This window comes from Hemibagrus wyckioides, linkage group LG06 (assembly GCF_019097595.1).
Source record: "Hemibagrus wyckioides isolate EC202008001 linkage group LG06, SWU_Hwy_1.0, whole genome shotgun sequence".
NCBI classification, from domain to species: domain Eukaryota; kingdom Metazoa; phylum Chordata; class Actinopteri; order Siluriformes; family Bagridae; genus Hemibagrus; species Hemibagrus wyckioides.
Window position 1 is genome coordinate 40,310,498 of NC_080715.1, and position 10,559 is coordinate 40,321,056.

The following is a 10,559-nucleotide window of genomic DNA, read 5'->3' on the forward strand; positions in this document are numbered from 1 at the left end:
TGGTGGAAATGAAGTTTTATGCAAGAACACAGGGAATACAGTGGGAATACACTCTGAATGAGAGGCCGCTCCATCACAGGTTGCTACTTGATTTAGAGTCACCAATCCATCTAGCAGCATGTTTTTTGACAGTGAGAAGTAGAAACCCACACAGAGACAAAAGATCATGGGAAACTTCATAAAGATAGTAATATGAGCTCAAGATCAATCCATAGAGCCTGAAGCTGTGTGGGTCTGGAATACTGATCTGTAATACTGAACATTTAAAAAGTGGAAAAGCTTTAATTGAGAATGCTAGAGGAAAATATGCTGAGCAAAAAGAATCTAGAAGTGCTGAAAGACAGCAAAAGAAAGATGTTGAATTCTTCATTCAGTTCTTTCAGGTAACAGGTGATATAAGAGCAGCTCCGTGGCTGAGGGAGGTGGAGGAAGGTTTTGGGAGATGGACCAGGCATCCAGTTGTGCAGAAGTAGATGGACGCCACTGATTAATCTGATCAATGATAGAAAATTTGCCTACCAAAGAAGCAAGAACACTACAATATTTTGTGAAGAAATTATACAATGTGTCTAGTTTTTAATGATGTAAATATTGTGAAAGTGAAGCAGGCATCAAAAGCAGGTGAGCATCAGATACAAACTTATAAATGAAGCACTTTATAACAAAACCTGGTAAACAGCTTCAGTACACCAGCAGATACTTAGCTATTTTAAAGTTCAGTAAACTCACAATGCATGACTGAGTACAACAGAAACTGCTTGAAGGCTTGACGAACACAAAGGCAAATATGAGCATATAGAATACAAAATATTTGAAAAAAAAAATGAAAAACCCAAAAATGAAAAACAGTCCATAAAAAAAAGAAGAAAAATTACCCACCGCCAAACGTTATGAAAGTCTAACCTTAAACACAGATCCATAATTGTCTCCTGGAACTGGATGGGCAATTGATTCAAAAGCAACTCCAAAGGAAAGATTAGAACCAATCATCCTCCAAACACAAATAATTCCTTACATGTCTTCCTGGTAGCTCCACCTTTTTTATTTCAGTAGGCCTTCCTGTTTCAGGGTGACTTAAGTTCAAAATGAAAGTCCCCTTTCATCAGTGTAGGAAGTTTCTGCCCCAAACATAAGTGTGATGCATCACTTCAAATTAAACCACAAATCACAAGAAAATAAATGAAGGAATAATTGAAAAGTATTCCAAATGAAAAACCAAATTTACAAGAAAACAAAAGAGAGAAAATCAATTGAAATCTATTGAATTATAAACACAATATTTTACCTTCTTTCACATTTGTAAAATAAAGTATCACATATTTATCTTAGCTCTAATATAGTGGCGTAGCAACGTTAAAATCTAACCACACACATTCTGTGATTTAGCTGAAATACTATTAAGCATCAAAGGTTTGGAGAGAACAAACCATGAATATGAAATGAAGCTACAATATTTACAGAACTATTTATTCAAGACTATGATGGTGTCAAATTAGTGCCAAAAGTATTGTACTCGTTAAAAAAAAATAATACACGTAAAAAAATAAATAAATAAATAAAACATGCAAATCACAAGGATGCTAGTCTGTTCTTTCCAGGATGCTAATTTGTTATTCCAAAAATTACAAGTAGAGTTTTATGCAGATTAGGGGGCAGGATGAAAGTCTCCATTGGTCCACTGCTTCTCAACCTACTGCCCTTCTCTAGCCAATCAGTAAAGTGACATCACTGATCTGTCAGTTAGTGTTTGAACCTGTCTTGAGCAAGTGAGAAGATGGGCGATTATGCACTATTGATATCAATGTACACGTTAGTTGGATGCCTTAATTGACCAAAGAACAAGTTATAATCTGTCTAAAATGGTTCTCAATTGTTGAGTGTTGGGGTTGTGCTTACAGAGACTGATTAAATGCTGTGGCCACAGGCACAGTTTAGGACAGCTATTGAACCAAACTCCCCATCCCGAGACTTTGGACGAGATTATAAAAACGGCAGCATCAAACTGCTGCAATGGGCAGAAACAGAAGTGGGACATCGTATGGTGGCCGGGGTTGGATAAAGACATCAAACAACTCATTTGGGACTGTACCCTGTGTTTTCTCAGTGGTAAAACCGGCCCACCACCTCCGCCGCCCCTGGGGTCTTTGCCCTGGCCACATTCAGCTGGATATCTGTGGTGAATTCCATGAGGTGCCCCACCATTTGTGTTTCCTTGTAGTTGTATATGATCTTCACTCAAAGTGGCCAGAGGTTGCACCTATGGGCTCCGTCACATCCAGCTCCATCATTGCATTTCTGGAGTCACTCTTTGCCCGCTGCGGCCTGCCAAACACACTGATGACAGGCAATGGCCCTCAACTAGTGTCTGCTGAGATTACCAGTTACATTCAAAGCAAAGGGATCAAACATATTCGAACAGCTTATTATGACCCACAGTCAAACAGGAGCATGGAGCGATTCAACCAATCACTGAAAAATGGTCTGAGGGCCCATTTGGCAGAAGGTTGCTCTTTCAGTGATGCCTTGTCTCGGACTCTGCTACACTACAGTGCAGCTCAGCATGCCACCACAGGGGTGTCACCAGCAAAATTAATGCTAGGCCCGGAGTTGAAACTGCCCCTACATAGATTTTGCCCCCCTAATTCTCACAGGGGAAACCCTGTGGTACAAGCTAGGGTGCATGCACAACAGCTCAAGGCCCAGGGCAGATACACTGCAAAGTAAAATGCCTGGATTCCCAAAATTTCCTTGTCGGACTGGGTGCGGGTCCAGTGGTCACACCATAGTAATAAACTTCACACTCTCTGGTCGAAGCCACAGCAAGTACGAAGACATTTAGGTCCAGTTACGTTCCAGTTATCAGATGGTTCCTGTTGGCAAGCCAATCGACTTCGGAAAGTGCAGTGCCATTCTGGTGGGGATCAATTCAATGACTCAATTCTAGGCTCTCCTGCTCCCTGCTCGGTCCACCATGCCCTCTGTTCATGGCACAGCAACCAGTGCCTCCTCAAACAACGACGCATTCATCTTCTACAGAACCACAACGCAGGTCTGCTGGATCGTGCACCCGGCCTGTACGTTTTCAGGACTACTTGACATATTTTCATGCTTAGTTCACTTGTGGTGGGGGGGGATGTTACATGACTAATATTCTGATGTTCATTGTGTTAATAATAATGGGTGTCGGTCACGTTAAGAGTTTGCAAAATGGGAAGTGATGTGAACGCTTCATAACGAAAAAGCACAGTTCAGCTAATAGTTATGGTTGTTATGGTTGGACAACCAAAGAGACAAGGAAAGTTCACAAACGAGTCGTCCTTTCAGATAGAACATTGTTCCCTTTGCAGTCTTTGATTTAGAATAATGTTAACTGACATCTGTAATATGATCATTTCTCCGACCTTGTATTAACAGTCATGTGTGAATAAACTGACAGATTCTTCTGGCAAAAAAAATAGTAAAATGACAACATTAGAGCTAGGATAAATGTAGTACTTTTTTTTTACTAAAGTACATTTGGATACAGGTACTTTTGTATGTAAGTAGAACTTCAAATTGAGGACTTCTACTTATACTGGAGTAACATTTTAACTAGGGTACCTGTATTTTCACCACTGGTGGCAAGCGCACAGTACACAGCTACAGCCCTGTGGTTCCTCACATGAAGTTTCTACAGTCAGGCAAAAATGTTTAGAGGCTTGTGACTAGGGTTGCAAAATTCTGGGAATTTTCATGCCTGGAAACTTTCCATTGAAATTAACAGGAATATATGGGAATTAATGGGAATATATGGGAATAAACTGGGAATTTGCAAAATTGCAGGTTAGCCTATAACAGGGAACTTAAATGTAGTTGAAAGAAATATCTTGCAGCATAATCTTGGTTAAAACAAGCAGATAAAACAACCCTGGATATTCCTCCATCACATGCACACAGCACTGCAGGGTGACTGAGACCACACCCCCACATGCACTGTACATTCCTCCATAGTATACACTAATCATTTCTTGAATCCTGCACACAAACTAATTTTAAAAAATGTCCATCTTGGTGAGTAGTCACGTAAATTACATAAATATTACATACATTTATATTTAAAATAAATTTTTTTACTATTGTAAAAAACAAATACACTGACTGAGCAAACATTTAGGTGAGTTAATAAAAAAAAAAAAAACTGTCTAAAAAAGACCATCCTACAAACACACACACACACACACACACACAATCCCCCTCAGTCACTTAAGGGGGGAATTGCCCCTATTGTCCAGGCTCTGACTATCACAGGAATATTTGAACCCAAAGATTACAATTTTTAATGGGACTTTTTTTGGAAGGGAAAGGGTGGGGTGTGTAAGGATGCACCGGAGGCAGGTGTAGCAGAATCCATAAGCAGATCTTTATTATAACAAAATCGGCAGGCAAGTATCGGTATCGGTATGGTCAGGCAAAAAGGGTCAAAAAGCCGGGAAACAAAACACAGAGCAAACAAAACCAAAATCGCAAAACCGAACAATCGTAGAACTAGGGTCAGGCAGGGATCATACACGTAGTAGACACAATAGTAAATACAAGGCTTGGTACACAATCTTAGAGAATGATACTCCGCAGTGAACACCTAGACAGAGCTGTTTAAATACCTGAGTAAGACCGGAAGCAAATTAGAGACTGTCAAAACTCAGGTGATGGCGCCCTCTGGTGATCTGGTTCCGCAGGCACTGTTACAGGGTGTGCTTTCGTTTAACAGCAAACATAAGGAAATATGTTTATTTTTTACATTCATATTTATTATATTTATATTATATTTATTATTTCATTACATACATATTTATGCTTTTGTGTTCAATGAAAGAATTAAATAAAGTTCTACTTACAAATAAATCAAAGGTAAAAGTCTCATTTACGCATTAATCTGCTTGCATGTCAGCTTAGGACCAAACTAAATGTTTCTATTTATGTTTGTGTATAAAGTTTATATAAATTTCCCTAAATGTCTAAAAATATATTATATATAATATTTTTATATATAAATGTATAAAAATAAATTCCATTAATTACCATAAATTCCCGTAAATTCCCGTAAATTCCTGTTTCAAGTTTCCAACTTGGAATATTTCCAAAATTCCAGTTTCAGTGAAAATTTTCCAGAGTTTTACCAGAAATTTTCAGCCCCTTTGCAACCCTACTTGTGACACAGGCAATAACAGCAGAAAATAGCAAACACTTCTCAAATTTATCCAAAGATAGAGATTATTGAGTGTCAGTTTCGACACTCGAGTGTCGAATGTAAAGGACTCTCATCATTTGTCACACACATGGTCAAGGGTTAATCCACAGAACACAAACTACACAATGTTCACATGCACATGTTACTCTGAGGCACTGAAACTCTGCATGTATTTTACTCTGAACAGAGAAACCCACTTCTATTTTAGTGACACACCACAAAAGAGTCTGACTGCTGGTGCAGGAAGTGAAAGTGTGAACACTTCTGTGAAGAGTTTACATGCCTCAGTGTTTAAACCATCTTTAAAATGATTCGATGAAATTATTGTGATGTAACCACATGTACAATGCTGTCAGAACCACTATAAGCAACAGCCAGTGAGAGAGCGTGAGAAAGCTGTAGCGGGATGAGGAAGGAACAACCAGAACAGTCATCATGACTCAGAGTTCTACATGATTTTAGGACATAGATGAGGATTAATAAAGTCCGGTTAGAAGGTTCTTACTTAATAAATGTTAAGCAGGTTTGATGAGACTTCCATAATGAACATTTTATAATGTTTATATTTTTATTTACATTCACTTCAGTGGCAAAAACAAAAACTCCAAAACATAATTTGTTCTGTGTAAATTTTCCCTATCTTAAGTAAGAATATTGCATGACTTTTTGCTTTAAAAGATAAATTCTTTCATACTGTATTTCCTGACATAGTATTAAACAGAGGAGAGAGAGAGAGAGAGACAGAGAGAGAGATCAGCAGACTCACCTTCAGTGATATGAAGCTGTATAAGGAGGAGAAGAAAACACACCTGCATTCTTACTGAGGATCCAAACCAACACATTAATCCAAAGAGAGAATTAGAGCTAAACACACACTGACCAACTGCTGTACCGTGTCTCATCATAATGAACACACTTTAAATATCACACAGTTCAAGTTTGTGGTAAAACAGGAAGTGGAAGTGCATATTTAGCAGCTCACTGCTGACCAGACAGAAGTGAGAAAGTCTCCCATTTTTATGGTACATTCTAAATGTGAATAATTTATAATAAATATACTATTGTCTATAACTCTAAAATATTATTAATTTATTAATACCACCATAATGAACACACACTAAGTTCCACACAGTTATAATTAAACAGGAAGTACAACATTAACAGCACTTGTTTGTCCTGGATGATTTGTGAAATAAAATGAAGGACAAAGTAAGAAAACAAGCAACAACAGCTCTGACTCCTGTCTCTGTCTCAGTGACACTGTCTCTAAACCATACAGCATGGCTGGTCTCACCACTGTCCTGTACACCTTCCCCTTGATTCTCGCAAACTCCTGACACCTTTCCCCACCCATTTTAACCTGCCTGCATTTGCTTCTTTACCTCTTTCCCACACTCTCCATTACTCTGGACTGTTGACCCCAAGTACTTAAACTCCTGTACCTTCTTCACCTCTTCACCCTGTAATCTTACTGTTCCACTTCCCTCTGTGGGACCATGGGTAGTGGGGAATCGGGAGTGGCATGAGCTTGCCCTCCGCAAACGGAGCATCCCTTCATGAACTGGTTCACGTCTCTGATCATGTCTGGCCACCAATACTTGCCTCGAAGGAGTGAGAGGGTACGCTGTCTGCCCGGATGGCCGGAGCCCGGTGAGGAGTGTACAGAGTCCAGGAGGGCAGCGCGGAGAGATGTTGGGACATATGTTTTGCCCTCTGGACCAACCAACCAGTGCCGCCATTCCTCCAGTGCCAGTTTAATCGCTAATAGCTCGCGGTTTCCGATGTCATAGTTATGCTCCGCCGGGGTTAGTTTTTTAGAATAAAAGGCGTATGGACGGAGTGCCAAGGGTTTACCTCCTCACTGGGACAGCACTGCTCCTACCCCCAGAGCCAAGGCATCTACTTCTACCATGAAGGGTTTATTGGGATCGGGGTGTAGTAGGGTCGGAGCGGAGCAGAAGGCGGCTTTCAGCTTCTGGAAGGCTTCGACCGCTGAGCTTGTCCATTAGTGACTTGGGTTGTCCACATAACAGCGCAGTGAGGGAGGCAGTGTGCATGCTGTAATTGTTGATGAAGCGATGGTAGAAATTCGCAAACCCCAAGAAGCGTTGTAGCTCCTTAATGGTCTGTGGCTGTGGCCAGTCCTTCACCGCCGCTACTTTAGACTGGTCCATCCTGATGCCTGCCGGGGAGATGACGTAACCCAAAAACTGAACGACAGTCTGGTGGAACTTGCACTTCTCTAGTTTGAGGAAGAGGTGGTGACGGCGGAGGCGCTCAAGTACCTGCCGGATGTGATGGATGTGCTCCGACCGGCTTGGGGAGTAAATCAGAATATCATCGGTGGAGCATGTTGTGGAAGATTTTGTTCATAAAGTTTTGGAATATGGCTGGCACGTTGGTGAGTCCGTAGGGCATAACCAGGTACTTGTAGTGCCCTGATGGTGTAATAAACGCCGTCTTCCACTCATCTCCGCGTCAAATTCGGATGAGGTTATACGCGCTCCTTAGATCCAACTTTGAGAAGACGCGAGCTCCACGTAGCTCTTCCAGTGCGGCTGGGACCAGAGGCAAGGGGTAGGCGAACTTCACCATCTGTGCGTTCAGATTCCGGTAGTCTATACATGGTCGGAGCCCGCCATCCTTTTTTGCCACAAAGAAGAAGCTGGATGCCGCCAGGGAGGTGGAAGGACGGATGAACCCCTGGTGAAGGGCCTCTTTGATGTACTCGTCCATGGCCTTACGTTCTGGGACAGACAGAGGGTATATGTGCCCCTTGGGCATCTTGGCATTAGGCAGAAGGTCGATTGCGCAATCTCCGGACCGATGTGGTGGGAGCTTAGTGGCTGCAGCTTTACTGAACACATCCATGAAATCCTGGTACTCGACTGGCAGGTTCACTTCAGTGCATGTAGGAGGGCTCTCAATGTTTGTCGATCCCAGGAGGACAGGTTTAGGTGCTGGGGTTGGGAGCACACGGAGACAAGAGGCGATGCAATAGTCGCTCCATTGCTCGATTTGCCCATTACTCCAGCAGATGGTGGGTTGATGTTGTGCGAGCCATGGGTGTCCTAGGACAATGTCCATGGATTATGGAGTACAGTACTTAGATGGAGGGTACTCACCGCCGGGCACGGAGGACGGACTGGGCAGGTGGAGATGGAGTGATCAGCTTCTCCGCAGTATAAGCAGAGGCCCTGCTGGATCCGGCGCTGACGTTCCCTCACGGATAGATGGTATTCGTCCATCTCCATTGGCTTGGGAGCGGAGAAATCCTTGTAGGATGAGGTATCGGAACAGGTGTTCCCCGTAGTGGTGACTGCGGCGAGATGTTGGGACACTGTCTGCGCTTTTAACATGAAGGCCTCCAGGCTGGCAGTGTCATCATAGATCGCCATATGTCGTCGGATTTCAGGCTGTAATCCTTGCCGGTATGCCGCGAGTAGTGCTGCCTCATCCCATCCACTAGATGCTGCCAGCATGCGGAAGCACAGCGTGTACCCGCAGACAGTGTTCTTTCCTTGTCGCAGAGAAAACAGCTCGTCATGCACCGAGAGGGCGGAGGCGCTCGCACCGAAAACCGCCTTGAATTGCGCCAGGAAGATTGTCAGGGAAGCGAACACAGGGTTCTCTGTCGTCCACAATGCCTCCGTCCAGCGTCGGTTAGCAGGGACTCACCGGTTAGCAGGGACAGGATGAAGGCGATCTTAGTGTGGTCACCCGGGAACTGTTGGGGAACAACATCAAAATATAATTGACATTGCATGACGAAGTCGGCGCATTCCGATACCTCACCCGAGAACGGTGCCGGTTTGGCCACAGGGCAGGCCGGAGGTACCGCCACGGATAGTATGGCTCACTCGAGGGAAGCCACCAGAGCAGCGACCAGATCTGGAATGGGAGGAGGCCTGGCTTGCGACTGCTGCTGAACGGGCTGGTCACGTTGGCCTTCCATCTTGCAGGTAGGACCTTGTGGTATGTGTATTTGGGCGAGTATTCTGTAACAATCCGACTCAGAGGCAGAGAGACAATCCAAAAGCCGGTTTATTCGTACAGGTGCAGGCAAACAAGTAGGCAGGCAAATCTTCATAAGCTCCAGCAGCATAAACATAAATGGCACAAATGCTTCCCTAGACTTAATACTCGCTGCTGCCCCTCAGCGAGTGAGTGCTTTAAATAGACTGAGGAAATTGAGTGCAGGTGGTGCTGATTTAAAAGTCCGGTGATTGTGAGCGTGGGGGTGCGGTTGAGGTAGGCGAGCCCGTGACAGCTTTATATCACTGAAGGTGAGTCCTAAATGTAGAATCTTGCTACTAACTAACTACTGAACTACTAAATTAGTTTCTCTTTCTCATGTTTCTTAACCACAAGTAAAATCTGCCTAAAAGTAAAAATCAGCATGTTGTCTATTTATGGATTTAATGTACATTAAATTACATATGTAATAAATGAACTATAAATATGACCAGTGACCAGACTGACCTCTTTTTTTTTTACGGCTGTGTTTGTTGAACTAACTCCTAATTTACCCAGCGTGAACATGTACAAGGTTAAAACATAAATAAAATAATTTGTTATTTAAGTAATATATGTATTTATTTTTAAAAAATAAAGTAATTAAAGGATGTGTGGCCTAGAAAAGCATATATGAGTCTTGTTTATCTGCTGATTTTATCTATAAATGATTCTAGCGATAGTTCTATGTGAACAATTCATAGTAAAAATCTATATTTTTAGTTTATTTTTCATTCTTAAAAGCAACAGAGCACCGTTTCACATAAATATCATGCAAATTGTGTTCACATCATGCCAGAGCGAGGAAATACAGCAGTGACATGATGAACTATTATGACTTTTTTTAATGTGTGTGTTAGAGAAAACAGAAATGTACATATTATAAAGAGAGTGTGGGTTAAATTTATTGTACATCATGTGTTTGTGCAGGCTGCTACATAAAAAACTCGAAAAAAAACAGTGGAAATTAACGCACATGTAGGAGACACTGTACTGCTGCCCTGCACTTGTATTAACCTTCAGAACGCACCTCAGATGAGTTGGAAGAAATACAACAAGAAAAATGACTGGGATTCTTTAGCAACAAACCAACAGAGATTTCAGCTCAGTAATGTTCATGCTCCAGGAAATCTCTCACTACTCATATTAAAGCTAACTGTAGAGGATGAAGGACTGTACAGGTGTCAGGTTCGGAAGGACGATTTCATAGACATCAACCTCACTGTTATAGGTAAAATGATTATTATTATTATTATTATTATTTTTATTATTATTATTAGTAGTAGTAGTACATACTTCAGTGTGCTGGGATAATGCA